The following is a 24100-nucleotide window of genomic DNA, read 5'->3' as shown; positions in this document are numbered from 1 at the left end:
TATCCATTGGGAGGATGAGGATGTGTGGGTGTGAGGCAGTGGGGAACCTAGAACCATCCAAAGGAAAAAAGTAATGAAACATGAGCTTGGACAGCATTTTGTTCCAATGACCTGACAATGCTGCTCTGCCTTTCAGTAAAGCCTAACATCCTTCCCCACTCCTACAACAGCCCCTACAAAGTTTAGATAAGACTTTGCACCCTAGCCGGGACCGGTTTGGCTCAATGGATAGAGCTTCGGCTTGGGGACTAAAGGGTCCCGGGTTCGATTCCGGTCAAGGGCATGTACCTTGGTTGCGGGCATATCCCCAATAGGGGGTGTGCAAGAGGCAGCTGATCGATGACTCTCTCTCATCGATGTTTCTAACTCTGTATCTCTCTCCCTTCCTCTCTGTACAAAATCAATAAAATATATTAAAAAAAAAAAGACTTTGCACCCTAACTAATCAACAAAGGGAGTCTAGGCTGGAACACGGGACATAAAACAGAGGATGAAGGAGATAGAACTAAAACCTGTAAAGATGAGCTTTATGGCCCCTAGACCTTAGAGTCTAAGGTCTTTCCATAAGGTCTTTCCCCAACCCAAGAAAGACAAAGACGCTTCTGTGGAGGAAATAGCCCCGGGAGCTGTCCATTTGTCACAAGACCAAGCTGAGAACAGGTTTAGAATCCAATAGAACCAAATATCTAATATCTAAGCTTAGGATCACAGCAGGTTACCAGCCAGTAAAAAGATCTCTTAACTCCTGTCTTTCATATCTTCCTACTTTGTTGGTTTTCTTGTTTGGTTGGCTTTTTATTTTTCATTCCACTCTCAAAGTTCCTCTAGTAAAACTTCAGCCTTGTCATGCATGGGCTGCTATGGTGAAAGGGCTCTGCCCACTCCCATGGGAGCAATGATGCTGCAGCTAACATGGCAACCCTGCCTGTTGGCACTTCTCATAAAAGGGGCTTTGGAGGAGAAATAGGGAGCTGTAGTCAGAGAAAGACGATAGTGCAAAAATTCTTTTCAAGGATGGGAAGTTGTATTTCCTGTAAGTCCCACCTGATGGAATTCCTCCCATCCTCAACTAGGAAAATAATTCACCAAAACATCAGTCCTGAATGTTAAAAGCATTAAGTTCCAATTATGCCACAAGTAGAAGAAAGAATTGAAGGATAACCATCTCTATTTGTGACCTATGGGCAAACTTAGTGGTTTCATAATACAATCCATCAACTCTTTGACTTTCCTCCATCATAACATTCCCACTGGATTTTTATCATCTCTTCTATCCATTTCTGTCCACCTCCCTTAACACTCCTTTCCTCTCCCAACAAGACTATTTCAGCAGATTTAGAGGATTTAGAGGCCTCATAAGCTCTTTGCTTCCTACTCCACATTTTATCCCTGTCCTATCTGCCCCCATAATTGTCCATGTAGAAGGGAAAGAGGGTGGCTGACATGGTTTGTCTCCCAGAAATGCTCTAAATTGTTTGGAAACCAGTATAAGACCACCATCTCTGAATCACTGCAACTCTTTATAAACAAAAGAATCATTATTTAGCCAGTAGAGGCACCCAATGCAAGTTTACCTCAGAAAATATTATGGTAAGAGCAGAGGGCTCTAAATTCTTTAGTGAGGAAGTAAATATCCCTTGAGAATGAGCATAATCACTATGATGAAAGGCAAAAGACACACAGAGGATCTGTTACTGTTTCCGTGTATCTATCTCTGTGTATGAAATCAGTTTGATTCAGTCTCTCCCCATTTCTGTTTCTCCTGTTCTTGCCTCTCCTCCCTCACGCCCTCTCCTTCATTTTACTGTAAGATACCTGACAGAGAACAGGCTTAGGAGGCTGAGAAGGGTGGGAAGTCAAGTCTCACAGATAAGCCACCTGCAAGACTAGGAGGGTCAGAGGAAAGTACATGATTCGTGTGCTTATCCACCCTCCTCCCACAGGCTGTTTTTCCCTTCAGAGTAAGTCCTCTCTGCCTACCTGACTTCCCCGTCAGCTCCTCAAAATCTCCTCATGGCCATAAGACCCGGCCACTACTTCCTGCTGGTGTGAGGGAAAACCTTGGGTAAGATTTGTGAGGTCAGGGGTAATTAGCTTCTGGCCAGCCAACCATCCCCCTTCCTCCTGGACATGTCCCACATCCGGAGTAACCAACACAAGTTCAATCAATACTCAGGGAAGGCATTTGCCCTCCCACACTGAATCTCCAGTTTGCACCCTGTACTTACTCCCTACACATTGAGAAGGTTTAGCTGAAGTGCTATAGAATATAAAGGCCACTTTCTGAAGCCCCAGAAAACCTTGGGCTCATTTCTAAATATCCTTCATGCTATATTAGGACCATCTAGTGAAGAGCAGTAGCAAGAGACCATAGATGAGCCTGAAGAAGAATCAGTTCAATGGCACTCCCTCCCCCTCTCTGTATTCTCTAGAATATTCATTTGCCTCGTTCATCTGTTCACTTCCTCTTCCTCTATCTCTGACTTAATTACCCTCACTGGCCTGTTGGATAGCCCTCTGAGAAGAGGGGAAGAAAACCTTCCCATATTAGCAACAGTTAGCTTCAGGGCCCTGTTTTGTGGCTGTGTCCTTCTTGCCCAGCCCATACTTTCCTACCAGCTTCTTGCCTGGGTCTCTACTCCATTTATCAGAAAAGCATTTCTAGTCACTGACCACGTGCAAACCATCCAAGATAATCAAAAACTAGCCTTATTGTGAGTCTATGCTCTGCTCACCCGCCATCACAGTGCTCTACCAGATTCTCCGCTCCAGGGCCAATAACCCCTGTCATGACACTATGAGTCACCGCATTTGTGACCCAACTGCAATGCCACTATCTTGCCACATCCCAATATGATAAACACAGATTCTCCAGATCAGCTCATTCTACCTCTGTTTGTTTAGTCCATGAGGGTGAAAAAAAAAAAAAAAAAAAAAAGAGCAGCTTCAAGAAGCTAGCTGCCTAGATTTAGCTCTCACAAATACCGCCTGCCCATGTCATCCAGATCTGAACCCCATGGTAAGAACATCAGGAGCATCAGTAGGATTCTGAAAGGTTTATGTAAAATGGGTGTAAGTTGGTAAATGCGATGCTTTTTGAAATCTTGGGAAACTCTGATAACTTTATACATTCTGTTTTTAAATTGTTAAGAATCATTGGAAATATTGATACAAATAGGGAAGACTTTGAAGACTTGGCAATTTCACTAGCTCATTTCAGGGCGGTGTCCTTAGCTCTCTCAACCCAGCCTCAGCACCTATTGTCTCTGGACTCCATCTTGCCTCAGTCCTTCTTATCCTTGTCTTCTGTGTCTCCCATGTCTCTCTCTAGCCTATCTCCTCCCTACCCTTTTCTCTTGCTGCTCCCCCCCTCCCCCCACCCCCCCCCCCCCCCCCCCCCCGCCTCAGGTATTGTGGACCAGTGCCCCTTAGCTTGGGTAAGCTAGTCCAAGTAACTTTACACTTTGTGAGCCTGTCAGTTCTCCACCCCTCAACAGATCCATATTGAGTCATTTGAGGACTCAAGGCATTCTTCACTCTTCCTTCAACATCACCTTCTCTTAGCTTCCTCAGCACTGCGTACTCTATAGCGGCCAGCTAATGCCTTTGATTCAATAGCTTGATAAAGGGGAACACAGAAACTAGTGAGGTAGGAAAGGCCATGAAAAATTATATGACAGGGTTTCTGTTCCTCTGTTCAGAACCTTTATGAACTGTATGCACTATGAACAGTACTCCAAAGTATTCAGGAGCCTCCAATGATATATACTGCCCTTTGAAAAAATAAAACAGAAAAGAAAACATGGTTTCCTTAGCTCAGAACCTTTTAAAGGACTCTTTCCTTCTCAATCCTCAAATAACAGTGGTCTCTAAGTAAGTTGGACCTGGTGACAATGACTGATGGGAATTTCCAGTGGAGTCTTAAATCTTACCCCTCAGGAGAGACAACTAGATGGGCTCTTCCCTAAAACCCACCCCATCAACCACACCAGTGGTTGATGCCTAAGATGACATAGCTCACCCAGGGCCTGCCTCACTGTACCTCCCCCTCTCACCTCACTTCTCACAGGACTCTTTAGATTTGGAAAGGATAGTCGCTGGAATGTCCTGTTTTCCTAGTTCTCCCTTTTACTTCACTCAGCTCCTATCCTACTGTAACTATTAGACTCAGCAGCCCCTTCCTTCCCCGTCCTCCCAAGAGGAGCGATGATGATGGCAGCTAGCACATACTGAGTAGCAACCATGTGTCAGGCATATGTTTGCTCAGCTTCTCTGGAACTCGAGCTCAGGTCCCTATAATACTCTTCCCTTTGTCATATTTTCTTAATTCCCTGCCTTATCCTTCTTCCATCTCTGACTTCCTCTTCTACAAAGTCATGTAGTGACTCACTGCCATTCTCTCAGGGGACACAACTTCTCCGGCTGTGCTCTGAAAAGCATCTCTGTGCTTCAACCATCCCTACATATCCTAAGAAATCATCTCTTAGTCCAGGCCTCCCCTGTCACCATCCTAGCCAGCCTGCAGATGCCTGTCCAGTGCCCATAGACAAAAACACCACAGCCGCTGCCTTGCCTGCCTGCCAGCCTGGCCCCCAGCCTCTAGACTTTGAGCGTCCTCAGTAGTGACCCCATCATATCCCCAGGAATGACCTCGGCATTTCAGTCTAAGAAAGCTGCGATAAACACCTTTAGCTCAGGCCCTCAGAGGGCTCCTGAGTCTTTTGTCCCCATTCCTGCCCATGTTTCCTCCCTAGAGCCCACTCATTCTCCCCTCAACTTGTTACCAAATCAAGCCCCCTTTTCATTAAGTGGTTCATTCAGTATGACAGTCCCATATTCTCTGGAAGGATTAATTTTGTACTTGTAGACCCAAAATGTGTTCCTTCTACAAAGGAGAAAACTGGTTTGCACCCTCTCCTACAACCATGCTGGATCTGGACTGGGAACAAGCCAAACTGATCTCACCAGAACCGTTACCCCAAGATCTCACGAGGAGAGAACCTGCTGGTCCCTGCCAGTTGGCTTTCCAGACTCATCATTCATTGGGCTATTGGCCTGTCGATCACTTCTGCTGAGCCAATGAGCAGCACCGCTTCCAACAGCCGTTGGAGGGCCCGCCTACAGTTTCCTGGCTAGCTGAGCCTACGGAGAGGGCCCTGCTCCCCAGACCTTCTCCTCTAACCTCCGGATCCAATACATCACGGGCAGGTGGGCGTGCGGAGGATCGGTCCAGCCAGCCTAGACCCACGCGCAGCTTAGGAGGAGGAAGGGGAAAGGCTTAGCACCATGTAAATGCTGGGGGTTAGGATGGGTGACGGCGCTAGAAAGACTAGTCTCTGACTGTGGACTCAAAAGAAACGCAGCCTTGTAGTCGTGCCGACTCGAACAGGAGGGGGCTATAGAGATGTAAGTGGAAGGGTCTCGACCCACCCTGTTCACAGGTGGTTTTGTTTCTTTCCTGTAGAAAGGGTCCTTTTGAAAAGTTCCATCTCACCACGTGTTAACTAAGATCGGCTCCCACAATATTGAATGAGCCTTGAATTTGATGGCTTCTCCACTTTCTCAATCAACACCACGTGCAGAAGCTGACGATAACCGATGGGCTTTTTCAGGGGATATCCACGCCATCCCTACAGCCTGGGGGAAAGGCAGAATAACTGAGCACAAAAGGTGAGTGTGGGTGAAGAGAGTGGAGCTCTGTCCCTCCCCCAGCCCTCCTCTCTCCTTTCCCCACACCCTTGTCTCCAGCCCTTCCCTCCACCCACCTGCTGACTCTGGCCCAGGCAACTTCCTTCCCCAGAAATTCGGGGGGGGGGGGGGGGGGGTGACATGCTCAGAAAAGGGCTGTCCCCTGGCCCCAGCTCTGCTCCGTTGAGAAGTAATCACCTTCCAGAAATTGCTTTTCTACAAGAGGGCACCAACCCGATCTAGAGGGAGTCTGTAGTGAGTGGAGCTGGCAAAGCCGTTTCTCTGGCCCATGGGTGCCTGGGCCCCTGTGAGTGAGAGGTTGGCAGCTGAAGAGGTGCAATAAGTTTGTCCCAACCCAAGTACCTGTTGCTGCTGTAGCTTCTTCCAAAAAGATGTCTACTTCTCAAACCATCAGCCACTCCCACAGCTGTTTCCCCCCTCTGTTTCATTCGTCTTGCTTTCACTCTATTCTCCTTACTGTTATCTTTTTTTTTTTTTCTTTTTTTTTTTATCCTGTTATCTTTCTCTCTGGTTTGACTTTTCTTTTCCCTTTTGTTTTCTGAGGCCAAGCAGAAACCCGGAGAAGATGTAAGGATGGCGGTAATTGGAAGGAGGGGCATTGACCTGAGCACCCACTGTAGGAGGCAAGACCAGCCTCCCTGCCCTGGTGGGAGTGAATATGGCCTCTCCCCACACACTCAGACATCCCCTTGGTTCCTTCTTTGTTCTTCGGGCCTACTACAGATGGACACCCCCACTGCAACCCAACATCCCCAGTGATGAGAACCACTGACTCCTGCCTCCCAGGTCCACCCCTATGGGAGGCCCCTACAGAAGCAAAGCATAGTCACCTTAGATTCTGGCATACTGAGCCAGGCCCTGATCCCACCTCACCTTCCTGACAACTTATTATTTAATTAAAAGATTAAATAATACTCACATGTCTAAAGCATTATTTAAATATTTGCTTCATTCCCCCTTCTTCTCATTTTCCCCATTGTATCCTTCCCAGGACCGAAATGATAGGGAGAGGCTGCAAATAAAGTGTCACTATCCACTTCTCAGTAAAGGGCAGTGTGAACCGTGCTTCACTCATGGCCGTGGTGTTTGGGGACCCAAGTGCCCTCTCCCCCAGCGAGGGGAACGGTTTCCCTGAGCACCTTGCACCCAGGCGGGAGGGCATTCACCTTGCTCTATTGGCACATTGTGTAGCAAAGATTGACCGGTAAGAAGGATCTCTGTGGCAGGAGAAACGCGCGCTGCAGCCGGAGGAGGACCTGGGGAAGTCTGCCGCCAGAAAAATCCGCTGCAGTTGGGGCTGGTGTGATCCGCCAATGTGGAAGGGGAACCGCAGAGCTGCTAAAAACCAACCCGTAGCTGAACTGGGCGCAAAAAGACAGCCTAAAATTTTTAAAAGTGTGCTGCTGCTTAGACCCCAGGGAGAAAAAGACTGCACAGACTTTCGCACAGCCCCGGAGTTTGCACACTTACTCTGGCTCTTTTTTCCCCCTGATGAAATCCTTGCTTTTGATTACTAAGCCCAATACATAGGATCACCCAATTGGGGACACTCTTAAGAGACTGCAGGGGAAAGTTGTTTTTGTGGAACCTGGGGATCAGAGCGGGGAATAACGGTCAGAGAACCAGCTCTGAGGCAACTCTTTCCCCCAAACCCTGTATTAAGTGCCACAGGGGAAACAAAATCTAACACTGGCTAGAGAGGACCTATGGACCCGGAGGTCAATGCAGAAATACTGCCCACCCAGGGGTTGAATCACAAATTGACCCTTGTGTAAGCACAAATAAAGGAGTAAAGAAATAAAGAAATACTGCCTGCTTGAAAATCAGGACTGTGGCCTACAACACTGAGGAGCAGTGTAACGCAGGGAACTTCAATATGGTCCTGACTAGGAAGCAGGCATGCCACACAGAAGAGTAAAGGAAATGAATGACCTTCACTACTGCACTTCTTTTTCTTCTTTTACTTAAGAAACTAAATTTTTTTCCTCACTTGATTTTACCTTTTTAATTATTACATTTTTATTTTCAATCAGTATTATTACTACTACTATTTTACCTCTTTTTTTTAAGTGTCATTTTCTCTTTGTTTTATCAATACTTAGGGATTAGTGTTCTACATTCTATTTTCAGCTTTCCTTTAGCATCATTTTACTCTATCTCACTTTACCTTTATGCCAACACTCCCTCACTTTTCCCCTTTTGTTGTCCTGTTTCTCTTACCCTATTCCTGCTTTAGATTTTCCCTATTTCTTCTTTTTACCCCCTGTTAAAATTTCACCCTACTTATATATCTAGTTTCCAATCCCCTGCTCCAAGTCCATACACACCTCTCTCTTCTCTTTCTTCACTATCCAAATTTTTTTTTTCTCTCTGTCCTTTTGTTGTTGTTTGCTTGATTGTTGATTATATGAGGGGGGTGATGCTCGTGAGATTGTTTCGTGCTTTTTTTTTTCCTGTTTTTGTTTGTTGCTTCTGTTTGCCCTCGCTTGATATTAGTTGTTTGTAGTTTGCATTCATCTCTAGGTATTTGTTGCTGGTATTTGTTGGGATTGGTGACTGTTCTAGTGGAGTTTTCTCCCCATATAAATAGTTTTTTCCCCTCTCCTTTTTTTTTTTAATATATTTTATTGATTTTGTACAGAGAGGAAGGGAGAAAGATATAGAGAGTTAGAAACATCGACGGGAGAGAGTCATCGATCAGCTGCCTCTTGCATACCCCCTACTGGGGATATGCCCGCAACCAAGGTACATGCCCTTGACCAGAATCGAACCCGGGACCTTTCAGTCCCCAAGCCAACGCTCTATCCATTGAGCCAAACCGGTTTCGGCTCTTTTTTTTTTTTAATATATTTAATTGATTTTTTTTACAGAGAGGAAGGAAGAGGGATAGATAGCTAGAAACAGCGATGAGAGAGAGATATCTATCAGCTGCCTCCTGCACACCCCCCACTGGGGATGTGCCCACAACCAATGTACATGCCCTTTACCGGAATTGAACCTGGGATCTTTCAGTCCTCAGACCGACTCTCTATCCACTGAGCCAAACCAGTTTCAGCTCCCCTCTTCTTTCTTATTCTCTTTCTTTTCTCTTTTTTTTTTTTTTTCCTTTTCCCAATTTCATTTTTGCACTCTTTTTTTTTTTAGCTTTCTTTCTTATCCTCTAATTCACCTTTCTCTGGTGGTCACCTTTATTTGGGGTTATTAATATCGTGAATGCATTTGCGTTCAGTGCCTTGTGAGTTGTGCCTTGTTGTGCTGTATTTTGTGCCTTTAAATCAATGCAGGAGAGAGAGAACTACATAACATATTTTTCTTATTTTCTCTGAGCACACCAATCCATAACTAAAATTGTATATTTGTTTTATTTCTTATTGTCGTCTAGAAGTCCTTTGGGAGGTGGAATCTTGTCTTGAGCACCAATGTACCCCATTGCCTAAAACACTGCCTGTCACTAAATAAGTCAACCATCGTGAGATACACTTTCACCATGTTTTCTTATTTAGTCTTCCTACAAACCTCGTGTGGTTTACATACAAGGAAAATGTTAAGAACAGAGAAGCAAAGTACAATGAGTAAGTGGCAGAGCCAGAATTAGAACTAATTCCAGAATACTTTCCACTTCGCTACCCTTCCCTCCCATGCAGCCGGCATGGGGCCTGTTTTGCAGAGAGAAGACTGGGATAGTTCAAGGGCAGGGAACATCAAGAGCCAAGTCCCTGAGCCCAGAAAGTTTAAAATAGTTTGAGACTAAAGCAGGTATGGTCCTGGGAAGGAGAGGGTTGAAAGATGGAAAAAGCCAGAGACTGGCTTGGTGGCAGTTCAGCAGCTTGAGACCATTTTACAAGTATCCAAGCAACACACGGTCTCTCTTATTCCTTTCATAAATAGAAACTGAATACTTCCTGTGAGTTTCAAGTGATTCAGAACACCCCTAGAATGGGCAGTTTCTGTCCTTAATTGAACACCTACTGTGTATTCCACATGGCTCAGGACCCATCTAGGCAAGGACATTCTCATCCTTGTCCCCTTGGTGTCTGGGATACTGTGTCAAGCTGCCGGGTGTCTGGTTAGCAGGGTTACCTGCCCTGAGCAGAGACAGATGGGAGATTTCAGTCATCATTAAGGTTTATTGACCAGCACGGCTGGAATTTCCCAGAGAGAGGAATTAATCTCACTACCGACTGAGAGCAGACATCCTGCTGGGAGTAGTTACATAAATTCTGTTGCTCAAATTAATTAGGATTGTGATTCATTTGTTTAATGAGGAAAAAGAATCTGATGGTGGCAAGAAGCTGGCTGGCTGGACCTCACAGAATCCAGCCAATCCCAGGCGTCACTGTGGCAGGTGTGGGGACTAGCCTGGTCAGACAGAACAGGGATCTGACCAGGGAGAAAGAACGTGGTGAGTCAGAGGGATAACTGAGGCAGGGAGAGGCGGCCCATCAGAACACAGAGCCTGCTTAGAAGTGGGTCTGAGACGCTGCGGCCTCCCAACACCCATGCCTCTCCAGCTCCCGAGCATGAAAAGATGTCTTGGCTTCATCCACAGTCCTCCATCTCTTCCTCTTCCTAGTTGTGGAGAAAAATGCCGTAGCACTACAGGATCGCATACAGCCATTTTCCCTCCAACCCCCCACAATGCCAGGTTGTATTAACTGCAGGGTGAAGAGTTCTTTCAGTAAAGCACAGACCTATTGCCTGAAGCATATAGAAACATCGGTATTTTCTCTTACTGCCACCTCCACTTAAAAAGAGAACCCTCCCTTCTACCCAAAATACCCCTTCTGCCTGTTTAAGGTAAATCCCAAGCTCCACAGTATCCTTCACTCTTACCTGTGAGGTCCTCCTGGCCGGGGTCTTCCCTTGCATAAGACCTGAGTTTTGACTGCAATAAATGAGGTGAGAGAGAGGATGGCTGCTGGATAGGGTGGCAGCAGTGGGATGCAGAGAAGCAGAACTTCTGCACAACTCCAGGGAACATCATCCACATTATAATCTATGTGGCGGGTGCCCTTTGGGATAGAATAGAAATGGCGTCCCTGGAGAAACGTGACCAGAGTCAGGAAATAGGTTGGGGTCAAAGGATTCGCTGATGGATTGAAAGAGGAAAAGAGAATGTGTAACTTTAGGACTTGGCCTTTCATGCCAACCTCTACAGAATCCCTTAGGGGCCCAGTTTTTCTTTGTCGCTCACACACACACACACACACAACTCTTCTTATAACTAAACAAAACAGAAGGTGGGCACCACCAGACATTTCCTGAAGCAAGAACGTTGGCAAGAGCATGTGTCTGGCTGCCCAAGGAAGTTCATCCTCTTCCTAGACTAGGGCGAGAACCTTTGCTTGGGACTCATTAGTTATGTCTCACTTAGAGAAGCAAAGAGGAGCACTGATCTGGGAACCTGAATTCCAAAACCAGGGGATCTAGAACAAGTCTTGTAAGTTCTCTCAGGCTTAGTTTCCTCCTTCATACAAGATGCCTACCTTCTGTTCTGGGGAGAATGCAGCTTTTGCTCTTGTATACCCAGATTATCTCCTCTTCCTGGGATAGAGAGATCTTTTTAAACTGCAAGTCAGATTTTGTCACTTGTCAAATCCTCCAAAGGCTTTCTAACACATTCAGAATAAAAATAAAGTCTGTGCAATGGCTAAGGAGCCCTGATGGTCTAGCCTAGCCCTGCCTTCCCCGACTTCATCCTCTCTGACACCCCTCCCTACTCTACTCCAGAGTTCCTTCTGATCCTTGACTACAGCAAGCCAACCCCCTCTATAAGGCCTTTGCATTGACTGGTCCCTTTCTCTGGGATATTATTCCCCAGCTTTTCCATAAACAAACGCTATTTCTTTATCTGCTTAAATGTCATCTCAGAGAGACCTTCCCTGACTACCCAATCTAAAGTGGTCCAGACTCTATCCATTACCCTGTCTTATTTTTTCACCAGAACACTTTTTATTTCTGGGCTCTTTATTATTTTGACATCCATCTTTCCCAACTTGAACTTGAGGTCCACAAGATCAGGGACCTTCCCTGTTACATCAGTCAGGGTCCCTTCAGGTAAACAAGAATTACACTAGATATTTCCACAGTGACAATTGAATAAAAGTTTATTTAAAATATACTAGAAGGAGAGAAATTTTTTTTAAAAGAGGACTGAAGTAACTCAGAGGTAAGAAGTATAGGAAGCAGTGGGAATCTAGGACTCAGAGGAGGAGCCCACAGAGCTGAGACCCAGCCCTCTGACAGACCCCACCCAGCTGCTGCTCTCTTCTGAGGATGCACAGGAGGTTGTTCAGGAGTGTTGAAAGGAGCTAGAGGCCAAAACCAGCTACTCAACTAGGAATAAAGACCATTGCTAAGGCAACCCCAAGAGGATCCACTTAGCAGAAAGGAAGGAGCAGGTTCCTACTTTCTCATCCTGCCTTCCAGTCTACCTCTGGAGCCACTGCTGGTGAAACAGGAAGTCCCACAGCAAAGAAGAAAGTAATTTGTAGCATCCCAACCCAGGTTCACAAGCAGAGCATGAAAGGTGGATGTGGTGCTGGGAGACAGCAGCTGAGCAACTAGAGCACCTGTCTGTACAATCCCTTAACCCATATAGTACGCAATCAATAAATCTTTATTGAATGGATGAATGAATGGTGTACCATGGAGAGTGTTAGTAGCTAGGGGTACAAACATGAAAAACAGACTCTAACCTCAAGCTGCTCACACTCTAATGAGAGAAATAGACATCATTTATGGCTCAGGATAAGTATAATAAATAAATAAAAAGACCCACAAAATGGGGGAGGAGGTATAGAAGAGGAGCTCTGCTTATTGTGGGCACCAGTAAGGAGGAACTCCTGGAGGGGATTGTACTTCAGCTTGATGCTCAAGGGCAAAGAGGAATTGCCGAGGCACAGGAGGGTACTGAGGGTCTGGATGGCAGGATGCAAGGTATTGTAGGTTTGAAATAGCTTATATAAAGGCAGATCGCTTAGAGGAGTGACTTGGGTAGCTTGTGATGACTGGAGCATCTGTGCAAATTGGTGGCCGTTTCATTCAAGTCCAGCTCAAGAAGATCTCCTTACTCTAAGGAGTTTGGGCTTTAGCCTCATGGCACAGGAGTGCCGGTCAAGGTTTCTGAACTGGAGAGTGACATGATCTGACCTGAGAATTGTGAATTTGCAGGGTTGAGAATTAAGACTGGAGGCCAATTAAGAAGCTGTTATAACAGACCTGGGCATAAGAATGGACACTTATCCAATTTTCCTGGGTGCAGTTTGCTGTACATAGGTTACACCTGAATAAAGGTAGGTTAAGACAAGAACCAAATAATAGCGATCTGAGCTACAACTCTTGAGTTGATGACTAGAGGAAAAGAAGAAAAATCTGCTGAGGAGCTTAGATCCCTTGGGCCTGAACTCTCTCTATCTCAGATAATCCAAACTGTGGGCCCCGAGAGTCAGCCAGTTCCTTGAAGTTGGAAGGGAAGTTCAGAGGATCCCTCAGTGTGCCAGCAGGAAACAGAACTCCATTCACATAGTTCAATTAAAGAGACTTTAATGAGGAGACAAGCATGATTAAAGAAACCAAGAAGGAGTGGGAAAAACTCAAAGCCACCCCCTGCCTAAAGGATTAAGGAAGGGAAGGGATGTAGCTGGAGCCCAATGAGGGCTGGGACAGAGAGTAGGGCTGGGACAGAGAGTAGGGCTGCTGGCAGGAGCTGTGGCCAAGCAGAGGGCATTTTCACAACCCCTGCCACACAACAGAGAAATCATGGGAAGAAATACTCCAACCTCTCTCTCCTCCCACCCTCCAATCTCCTACCAGTCTCTCCCACTAACCAAACCAAACTGGAGCCAACTGGCAAGGGCACCCATTGATTCGTTTCACAGGGGTCACCGTCACAGAGAAGAGCAAAGAAGAGACATCCTAAGTCAGAGAGACAGATGGTGAGTAACAACCTGGTGGATTTCAATTTCTACCCCGTTGTCTTTCTTGGAAGTCTCAGAGAGAGGAGGCAACTTGCCCAAGGTCAGGTAGCAAGTTAGGACAAGGCCACTTAATCATCTCCCTTGGGGGTCAAGGTTCACTGAGTACTGGGCCTGCACTGAAGGCAGCCAAATGGGGATCGTCCTGGAGCTGCAGCTGCAAATCCACATTAACCAGAGGAAGGCAGCAGGCAAGAGCAGCAGTGAGCAGGGCCAGGGAGGATGAGCACCCAAAGGCTGCCCCTTCACTTGTCTCTTTGTGACCTACTGCCTGGCCCTGGCCCCCATTTTTCCTTCTTGAGTCCTCCCCAAGCATGGGTACAGGAGCTCAGCCCCGGAATTGGAAGGGGAGGAGACCTGCTTCCCTGGTAGCCAGCCCTGCGCATCGATTCCCTAGAGCTGCTCACTGATCCAGCACAAGATGGCAAGATGCTTTAATTGAAGTCATTACAATAAATGATGCAGAAAACAACACCCTTAGCTTGCCAGGAGCGAGGGAAAGCTCTGGGAGCTCCAGTGGCAGCAACTGAGGTCACATCAGGTGGCTATGATGGAAGAGGAACAAGACTGAGAAGTCAGATTGCCCTGGGTTCAAATCCTGATGTGGCCAGTTACAAGCTTTGTGACCTTAGTTAAGTACCTTTAAGTGTCCTTGTCCATAAAAATGGAGATACTTTTGCCTGTCCACCAAGATCATTCATGACGCTGGGCCCTGCTTGCATCTTCTGCCCCATCTTCTACTACCTCCTCTCTGACTACCTCCATTTCCTCCCACTTCTCCAAATGCAGTCACCCCAGAAGGGTTGCTTTCCCTAACACACCACTCCTCATACTTTATTCAGACAACAACCTCTTCCTGAAATACCATTCCCACTTCTTCCCTGGGTAATTCTTACTCATTTTTCAAAATTCAGATCAAGGGTCACTTCCTCCAGGAAGACTTCCTTCCTCATCTCTCCTTCCCCTGAATGTTTTAGCACTTTCTAATTGTGACACCCATTTGACATTCAACACTCACTCACTGTTGTGAATAGCAATATTTTTTGCTCACCAGACTTGTCTTCTCATCTAGATAAAAAGCAAAATTATATCTTCTCTTTCTTGACCTTTCATGCCTAACATCATAATTCTATTGGGGGGGGTGGGGGAGAGTGACAAGGTAGAGTTATGGGCAGATTCAGAGCCCAGAGGTCGGCACAGAAAGAACACAACAAGCACTGGAAGATGACAATCTACCCTGAGCTCCCTTCCCAGGTAATCAAGATGAAGCATACATCATATTTTCGCATCTTTAACATGAGCCACAGCTCTTCTGTGCCCAAGCCCAGATGGGTCTCTGCTCAACTTCCCAAACTAGTATCTGATTAAGTGACAGAGGACAGTGGACCCATATCATGAAGTTATAAAATTTCAGCATTACAAGAAACCTAATCATGTAACAAAAGTGATGTCCTGGTACCTCCAAGTCTAAGTCATATGAAATCTTGTAGCTTCTACTTGGGTGTCTTGGAACATCTCATCATGGAACGTTCACTCCCAGATCCCAGACACTGCACTGCACTGTGAGAAAGAAGCCCATGATGGAGCCATGTCTAGGTATTCCCTTCCACAGTCCCAGCTGAGTACACAGCTAATAGCACGAGAGTGGGCCATCTTAAACATCCAGCCCCATCGAGCCTTCAGATGATGTCAGTCCCAACTACTGTCTGATGCAACCACATGAGAGATGCCAAGAAAGAATCCATCCCCCAGCTGAGTCAAATCAACCCACAAAATGTTTTACATTCCTTTAAAAAAAAATCTTTATAGGAATATAGAAATTTACTGCTAAGAAACTGAAGCTCAGAAATGCCATGTGATGGATCCAAGGTCACACAATGACTTAAAGGCAGAGCCAGGTGCATTTAACTCTTGTCACCCCATTGCCACCATCAGAGAAGATAAAGAGAAGTGGGCTGTCTGGGGCAGGAGTGGAGAGGGACAGAGGAAAAGAGCTGAATTTTGTAGAAAAGATCCCACATTAATTCTGTTCAAAAAGAAAACTATTCCTTAAATGTATATGCTTCTTTTTAATTTTCAAAGAGTTCTCATACCTTCTAAGAGAGCATACAGAGTTAATTGTCCTGTATTTCAGCTTTGGGTTCATTTTATTTTTTCTTCTCCCTTGAGATAATTAGCCAGAAGCTTACCTGAGTACATTTGTCATGTCAAGAAGACAATGACTTCAAAGGAAGGAAGAGGGCCCAGAAAATAAGGCCAAATGACAAAACAAAACCTCCCAGAGAAATATTCACATTTCCTGAATGATCTGTCATGAAGAATGCATGCTCAGGAAGGAGGACAAAGGACAGAGTCAGAGCAAGAGTCACCGGTGGCCACAGCACCCAACAGCGCTCTGAGTACCTTGATCTGAACCAAACCCATACCCAGGGCAAAAGCAACACCCCTTTCCCATTCACTACAATCTATTTGACTACCACCGGCCCCCCAAAAAAATTGGATTTGGCCCCTCAATTTAAGCAATATTAATTTTTGTTCCAAGGCCCATCCTTGCTCAATATACTACAATGAAGGATTCAGGAATGCTGCATTTCATTGTCAGGACAGAACCTAGCCATCTAGTCTTCATTATCACATGTGAGCTAGGGGGAAAGGTACTGACTTCACTTTTGGACAGTCCTCTGTTTGGTTGGTCTGGGCCCCATGGCCCTGTAGTTCTTTATTTTGTAGCATTATTGAGAGAAGCCACCATTTTGTGAGCATCATCTGTGATCACACTGTATCCCAAGACCTTTATTTATTTCTCCTTGTGTTTCATCTTCTCAGAAACACTGAGGGAAGTATTATTGCCTCATTTTAAAGATAAGAACATTTAGTCTCAGAAAAGAACACATTCCAAATAGCAGAACTGGAATTCAAACCTGGGCCTGGCTGATTCCAAAGACCTATCTACTTCTGTACACTGATTCTACCTGCTATGTATTGTCACAATGATGCTGTGAAACAACCACAAACCCTCATGATATACAACAGGAAGCATTTATTGCTCATGCTTCTTGGATGATTAGCTAAACGGTTCTACTGAGAATGGCTGGGCTCACCAACATGCCAAGGGTTTGGTTAGCCATTGAGTGATCTAAGCTGTCTCAGCTGGGACAACTGGGGTGACTCAGCTCTGCTGTACATGTCCCTCACCCTCCATTAGGCCAGCTGCTCATGTTCTCATGGCAAGAAAGAGGTACAAGAAAGAAGACAAACCAAATTGATTGCACAATACTTTTCAGTCTTTTGATTAGATCACATTTGCCACTATCCCATTGGCCAGAGCAAGTGACATGATTAAGCCCAGAGTCAGAGGAGGAGGACATTGCAAAAGACATGGCAAAAGGTGTGGGTGCAGGGAAGGATAGAGATTCGGGACCACTTTTGCAATCTATTACACTGACCTTAGGCAAGCTATAACCCCCTCTTTGTGCATCCCTGTCTGCATTTTTTAAACTGGATCATATCTGCTTTGTAGGGTGCCTAAGAGCATTCAATAAGATAAGCTCTGTGAAACCCTGGCAAAGTCAAAAGTGTTCTTTCCACTGTTGTATTTTAAGTATACCAGCCTGGGGGTGTATGTTCACATGAATAGAGGTACATTAAAAAAAAAAAAAAAAAAACTCAGTTCCTATTTCTAGAATCCAGAAAGTTTGCACAAGTCTCATAGGTGAGATGGGCCAATCACTGAGATGACTGATAAACAAGAATTGTAGGGAGAGAATAAATCAAGGGGGGAAAAAACAATACCGTATTTTCTGGCATATAAGACGACTTTTGAAACGAAAAAAAGCCTGCTCAGATTGGCCAGAGTCAGAGAGGCGGTCTATTAAAAAAAAGAACTGGTGTTGCCTCGGAAGTGGGGGGTAGTCTTATACAGCGAATATAGGCCTAAACCTGTTTTAACTGTAAAATTAGGGGGTCGTCTTATACGCCGGAAAATACGGTAAGTAAGTGATGTAATTAAAGTTATTGTTGAAGAAACTATCAAGGAGAGAATGAGTCAGTGGCAGTGCAAGCGATGAATCAGGCACAATGTCATGTTTCTAGAATTCTTGTTTATTTCAAGAAAGCCTGATGTCCCAGTGAAAAGAGCACCTTGAGCCTGTAGCAGCAACATCTGGAAGGAAACACACTTGTAATTTTAATTTCTCCTCAGCACCACCATTCACAGCAGGGGTAGGGCTGAGAGCTGGGTGCAGAACAGGCTTCAGGAAGCCTCATGTGGGAGGGACCCGTCGCTGCAGCATTACTTCAGACATGTTCGAGGGGATTTTAAATTATTTTTGCCAAAGAACTCCCTGTACAATATGCCCTTTGATCAACAAAACAAGGCTGTGAATTTGACACAGGACATTTTAATTGCTCTATTCAACAGATGAGGAAACTTTGCTTAAATGGCCCTCTACTTAGTGACAAGGCTAGAAGTAGAAGGCAGGTGCTCTCTCTTAAACTAACAGAGAATCTTAGTTCTACTTCTGATAACTGTGTCCAGGTTTTTCCTTTAATCTAGCATCGGACATTTATTGAATGCTCATAAGCATGACAGCTCACCACACACTTAGAGGTTGGTATATGAAGGGTTCCATTTTACAAATAAGAGGACATTGGAGTTCAGAGATTTAAGCGCCTCGCCAGATGTCACACTGCAGGTAAATTGTGAGCTGTGACTCACACTCAAGTCTGTGTGAGCCCCACACCACGACCATAGTATTTTTTTTTTAATTGGACTTTTCAACTACACTGAAGCCTGGAGCATTAAAAGCAGTTCTGTGGGTACTTTTGCCCCCACCCCCACCTTCACCCCCCACACACATATGCTTTTGCCTCGATTATTCAGGAAACATGTTTTCTGACCTGTATTTTCTACTTCACTGTGCCTATTAATCCACTGCCTCCAACAGACACAACTCAAGGCAGAGGGGCAAGTGATATTGGTTTAGGAAACCTGAGCCTGTGACCCTGAGCTGCTGACAGAATGTCTGATATTTATAGCAACTGAGAGTCAAGTACCAAGGAAAGTGTGTTCTGGGTTGTTACAGACGTCCTCAGGGGGAAAGAAAAACATCTCTCTGAAAAATTGCGTGGGAAGCTTAACTGATGGAACATCAAACATGAAAGGACAATTCAGTGGGTTTGCATCCGGTTAAAATGGTAATAATAAAGGATGGCCCGGCAGTCACCGTGGATGACTTTCTCAAAAAGGATACATCCACGGGAGAGGCCACATGACTAGTTGAATTTATAACTTGCTCCTCTACGTTCAACTATTTTATTTATGCATTTATTTATTTGATTTTGATTGTCTTAGTCCACAAAGCTGATTGTTTAACTGGAAAGACTATGGGAGACTAATTACATTAACAACCAACATTTTTTATGCCTCCTCTTACCCCTTGAGAAGTATCCTCCACCCTGACTCTCGGCCTGGCCTTGTGACTTCCTGTGGCCAAAGGAACAGCAGCAAATTTGATACAAGTACAACCAAAAAAGCATGCCAGAGAGAGCCAAGTCATCCAGCCAAGGCCATTTAGACCAGCCAGCCTCTGGGTGATTTGCCAGTGAGAATAGCCAGTCCTGGCCTAGATCAGCAAAACAATCCTTAGACCCAAAAGAAAGAACAGATTGTTGTTTAAAGCCACTAGGCTGATTTGCACAGCAATAGCTAACTGATACAAAGACTTACATTTAAAAAAAAACACACACTATTAATCAGTCAACAAATATACATTGAGTGCCCTTGCTCAGTCCTGCTCTGGAAATACAAAAATGTTTAAAACTGGTCCCTACCTGCTTGGAGCTTCATATATACTTGTGGCAAGACAGACAAAGGAAAAATACCAGCAAGATCTACTTAAACCATGTGAAAATTATTTATACCCTACTTCCTCTCAAAGCCAAGTTCAATGCCATCTCCTCGCCAAGCTGAACTATTAACTTCTGCCTCCTCTGGATACTGCAGATCTTTATTTAAATGTCTCCATGATGCTTTCTGTGTTGTATTTGGGGTTGTAGTTGGATGAGAATACATCCATTTCTCCTACTGACTGTAAAATGGGATCTTGCTTATTGTTATCTGGACCTCCAACATCGGGTCCAATGGCTTGCATGAACATAAGCAATCTTGGTAAGTGAATGAATGTTCAGCATGAGGGAAGGCTCAAATAGAAGTGTGGCAGCCAAGGAGGGCTTCAGGAGGGAAGCAGGAGTTAAGGATCGCAATGAAGACCTACAGTAAGAACTGAAGGAATCCATAGGCAAAATTCAAGAACCTGTGAACTTGGATGAGGAAAAATCACATCTTTACACTCACTAATCTCTAACTGAATTATAAATGTAGGCTACAAACCATGAGGTAGATGGAACAGATATTTTCCTATCACATATACGGTTGCAAATATCTCAACAGTATCATTTATTTTCATCACTACTTTGATAGTGGTTACTTACTATGTTAAAGACACACAGTATTATGAGATCTCCATTTGTTTTTTAAATATTTTAATAACCACATTATAATGTTTCCCATGTATTTTTAATGTATATAAAATTATATTTTTCAGAAGAGCTTTATAGGTCTCATCAAGCCTCTGCCGGGAGCTCTGGCACAAAATGGCTAGCCCCCCTCCCCTCCAGAGAATCTCTGGATTGTGACTGCACAGATGGGAGAGAAGTAGCTAGCTACCCCATATCAATGACCAGCACAAAGGCAAGGGTGGGGATGAATATGAGATGTGGCAAGATGGAATGTGCGGGCCCTCCCCACCCTGGAGGAGAGAGTCTCCTTGGCGAGATTAAGTAAAAAGTCGGAGTCATTGTTAGCATAATAATGCTTCAGAGAAGTGGAAATTCTTAAGGATCTAACATGTCCCTCGCCGGGTGTACCCAGGAGTCTAACAAGAGTGCTGAACTATGAACCTCACAGAACCCCTTCCCCCTCCATACACATCTCTAGTTAAGATGATGCCAAGAAGAGGCCTCTGCCTGCCCCTAGGAACAGATCCTCTGCACAGAAATAAGGCCACGCTCTCTCTGTGGCTCGGTTTGGGGGAACTGATGGCTGACCCACTGGGGGGACAAAGGATGCTTTGCACCATCCTTGGACTCCAGATGTAACCAGCTCACACTAAGACCATCTTAGAAAAATGTGCTGTGACAGTGTGCCCTTCCAGATGGTGCAGACACCACAGAGGAGTGACCACGTGTTTGGGGACAGTGTGGAGACCACCCTGATTAGATCAGAAGGCTGGCTAAGGGAGAGGTTAGCTAGAAGCAATGAAGGAAAGAGAAGCAAAGAATGACTCCAGGATTTCAAAAGCCTTTGACCCAGACAAAGTGAGATTATGAGACAGATGGCAAGGTCTGTCTTAGAGGTGAGGTAACTTCAAGACATCTCAGGAGGCCGAAACTGGTTTGGCTCAGTGGATAGAGCATTGGCCTGCGGACTCAAGGGTCCCAGGTTCGATTCCAGTCAAGGGCATGTACCTTGGTTGCGGGCACATCCCCAGGAGGGGGTGTGCAAGAGGCAGCTGATCGATGTTTCTAACTCTTTATCCCTCTCTCTTCCTCTCTGTAAAAAAATCAATAATATATATATATATATATATATATATATATATATATATATATATATATATATATAATTTTTTTTTAAAGACTCCTCAGGAGGAATGTCCAGGAGGCCTCTGGAGACTCAGCAGTAGAACTCCAGGGAGAGACTGAATGGACTGGAGAGAGAGCCGAGGGAACAAGGTCCAGAGAGGTGATCATTAAAGTGCCCAAGAATGAAGGCAGTGAAGTCAAAAGGAAGGACTGGACCTTCGAGGATAATCATAGAATTGAGAGTGGAAACAGAGAAGTTTAAAAATAATAAGTAGATGAGACTCCTTTCTGCCTCACTATTTGCTTTTCTGTGTCCCAATGCCAAGGAAGAAGGACATTTCAAAAAGGGGGTTAAATGCAGCCTAAAAAAGGAACTTCTAGTCTCTGGTTGTGGGAGGTGCTTGGTGATTTGTAATCAGGCATTTCCCGTGGAGTGGTGGATGGAGGCCCACTGCGGGTGAGTGGGTGGGTGGAGCAGGGAGGAAGGCAGGAGATGGTTGGAGCCAATGAAATGGAGAGAGGGATGCCAGGACATATGTAGGGCAACAGCATCAAATTAAGTTTATTTTTTTTCCAAGACGATCCAGATTTTCATTAGAGAAAGATGGAAACTGCAAATCAGGGGTATTGAAAGGTCGTGTGAAAACCATGGAAAACTCAAGTTGAGTCCGTTCCCACCTAAATAATTTTTGTTTAGAAACCAGGCAAAGCCACTGAAACCATGTCAGCACAGCTCCCCAAACGGAATGACTCAGATGTCCCTGAAATCGTGTAGATGCTCTGAACCACTCTGCTCATAAGCAGTCAGCCCACACAGAGCCCAGTGTCCATGTCTGACGCAGGAGCCAGGCCCTCCAGGAGGTTCTGTAAGAACTGGAATTCAGGAAGCGGGATCAAGAGGAAAGCTGCTGTCCCCAAGTGTCCTGCATCTCAATAAAACCATTCGCCTCTTAACCAGTACCTGCTATGTGCTAGGCACTTCGCCTATATCTTCCTCATCCTTTAACAATAACCCGACAAAGTATTTTCCTCTATTATTCTCCCACTGTCCAGATGAGGAAACTGAGGGGCAGGGAGGTGAGGTAACTTGCCTCAAACCCACACCTAGTGAATGGTGGAGGTCTTGTATGCCTGTCTCTAAATCCCAACCTGGTTTCCTTCTGCCCCATGACCTCAACCAACCCCACCCCACCCCCTGAAGTGAGAGGGAGGATGGGGTGGGGAATATGTCATTACCATCTGTGCCAGCCAATGAGTGACAAATCTCCCTTTTGCTAGTGTGACTTATCCAGTTCAACCTCTTCAAAAGTTTTTTTTTTTTCTAATTCTTCTGACTTAACCAATTTTTTTTTAATGGAATTCATTCTGAAACCGGTTTGGCTCAGTGGATAGAGCGTTGGCCTGCGGATTGAAGGGTCCCAGGTTCGATTCCGGTCATGTACCTTGGTTGCAGGCACATCCCTAGTAGGGGGTGTGCAAGAGGCAGCTGATCAGTGTTTCTCTCTCATCGATGTTTCTAACTCTCTATTCCTCTCCCTTCCTCTCTGTAAAAAAAAAATCAATAAAATATGTTTTAAGAAATAAAATGGAATTCATTCACTTATTCTCCAGAAGCCCTTCCTGAGCCCCAGATGAGTCAGTCCTGGGGACACAAGCCCCAAGTGGCTCCCAGAGGGAGGGGGTAAGGATGCCTGGTTGGTCAGGGAAGTCTTCAGAGAGGAAAAATATGACCAAATCTACTTTCAATTTTTTGTTTTAATCAAATTATTACTTGTAAATCTTTTGAAAAGTCAGTGTTTATGGCTTGCGAGTGAAAATAGCAGTCACTTGTCCTCCATCCCGCACCCCGTCTTCCTCCCCTTGTTCTCCTGCAGCTGTTACCTCCCTGTTTCTACATAACACGTGTATTCTTCCATCTCCTGAGTCACCATCTCAAACATCCATCAGCGTCTCAGCTTTTTAGACAAGCTTTTCATCCATCCCCTCTTCCCCACCCTCACATCCTCCCCAGATACTTAGATCTCATTTCTCTAAAAATTCTTATTCAACATCTTCGCTATTATGACCCCGTAAATACATTTTATTCCTAGGCCAAGGTGATAGACTACGGTCCTATTTTCATTCATTTTTGTTTTTGTTTTTCCTGTTAATAGTTACCTCATTTTTTCATCAACTTAGGTTTGTTTTGTTTAAAAACAATTGACTAAATCTTTCCTTGCCCTCAATATAATTTTCCACATGACCAAACCTGTCGGATGATTTGTCAGTCCCATTTATTTCCCTCACCCCCTAGAGCCTCCTGACTTCCTATTGATCCAGGCTGGTTATTCTCTGGGCCAAGACACAGCAGTCCTCCCAATAGTCCCATGGCCATTCCCCAGGGAATTCCCTTCCCTTTTGTCTCCTCTGGTGGGGTTTTGAGTCCTGGATCCCACATCCTCTTTCTTGGCTCCCTGGTTTTGACTGAGTACATCCTTCAGTAGTTTCATAAGAAAAGGTACATGGGAGGGCAAGTTATTTTAAGACAGTATAGGTGTAGCAAGGTCTTTTTTTTTTTTTTTTTTTTGCCTTCGTTTTTAATTGATAGTCTGGGTTGGTATAAAATGATGCTAGGCAGAAAAACCATTTCAATCAGAATTTTTAGAGGCATTGATCCCATTGTCTGCAGACTTCCAATGCTGCTGTTGAGAAGTTTGATGCCATTGTTATTATTGATCTTTTATGTGCAGGGCTGGGACCAGGATGAGGTGAGTATAGTATTCTCCATTAGT

The 24100-nt window shown here is 45.0% G+C and overlaps 1 long non-coding RNA gene across 1 annotated transcript; it reads left to right on the top strand.

Annotated features, from left to right (window-relative positions):
* Positions 1-5116: 5116 nt before the first annotated feature.
* On the top strand, positions 5117-6628 carry LOC311627247. Its single transcript, XR_014795869.1, has 3 exons — positions 5117-5208; positions 5465-5670; positions 6253-6628. It is a non-coding gene; the product is annotated as an uncharacterized lncRNA (long non-coding RNA).
* The last annotated feature ends 17472 nt before the right edge of the window (positions 6629-24100 follow it).

Source organism: Pipistrellus hanaki, assembly GCF_964339955.1.
Source record: "Pipistrellus hanaki genome assembly, chromosome: 9".
Taxonomy (NCBI): Eukaryota; Metazoa; Chordata; class Mammalia; order Chiroptera; family Vespertilionidae; genus Pipistrellus; species Pipistrellus hanaki.
This window is presented reverse-complemented; position numbering and strand designations above follow the sequence as displayed.